Here is a 914-nt window from a genome sequence, read left to right as displayed (position 1 = left end):
GTGTATAAGAGACAGTTTTATAACTCCATGAGAGAATAGATTTGTATTATTATTCAAGAAGTAAAAAAAAGAGATAATTAAAAACTATAATGAAAGGTAGAAAAATGAATTCGGTAAATAGGCATCGGAACCGATTTGAACACCATTGCGGGAAAACTGAGAAGTATTGACTATATACACTATGCACATAATAACGTGCAGGAAATACATATGTATATACGTTTTATTTTTAGTGTGGCATTTTAATTTATATAAAATTTCAATTTATACAATTTAATTGATTTGAAAGTGAATATATTAATATTTATTGAATAATCTTAAGCCCTGTATTCACAGTGCGAGAACTCTACAAATTCTCATAGTATTTTTCACTGGCAGATCTAATACGCACTCAGTACCGTTGTACACAAATCGACATAGAGATGTATATTTAATAAAAATAAAAAACAAGTCGAACAACGAAATCTTCAATACAGTTTATTGTGTTATTTAATGAAATATACAGTAGGCATTTTATTAATTGGGTATCTCATTTTAACATCCAAATTAAAATAATATAATTTAATGTGCACTGAATGCACATTAAATTATATACTAGCTTTGCCAGTGAAAAACTATTAAGAAAAAATGTGTCCCCAAAAAATACAAATTATTTAGAAAAATAACTTTGGGGACGTCCATGAATTATCTGATTTATGTGTAGAACTTTGGGGTCGGATTATAATGGAACCAAAAGTCCCTAAAGTAACTAATTCCTCTTAGGAATTGTCCCCAAAGTATACGATTAACATACATAAACATATGTTTATGAATATTTATACATGTTTATGTACGTATGTATTAGGGTGGTCGTTATTTTAATAATTTTTGAAATTTAATCGGGAAACCTAAAATGGTTCAACATCTCAAAAAAA

The 914-nt window shown here is 27.7% G+C and overlaps 1 protein-coding gene across 2 annotated transcripts in view; it reads left to right on the top strand.

Moving 5' to 3' along the window:
* Positions 1-914, top strand: part of LOC105450470 (4-coumarate--CoA ligase 1-like) — a 6,872-nt gene that overhangs the window by 1,935 nt on the left and 4,023 nt on the right. The gene's annotated exons all lie outside the window — the stretch shown is intronic.

The sequence above is a fragment of the Wasmannia auropunctata genome, unplaced genomic scaffold (genome assembly GCF_000956235.1).
Source record: "Wasmannia auropunctata unplaced genomic scaffold, wasmannia.A_1.0 LD336061.1, whole genome shotgun sequence".
NCBI lineage: Eukaryota > Metazoa > Arthropoda > Insecta > Hymenoptera > Formicidae > Wasmannia > Wasmannia auropunctata.
Note: the sequence above shows the minus strand (reverse complement) of the source record. Positions and strands in the feature narration are given on the sequence as shown.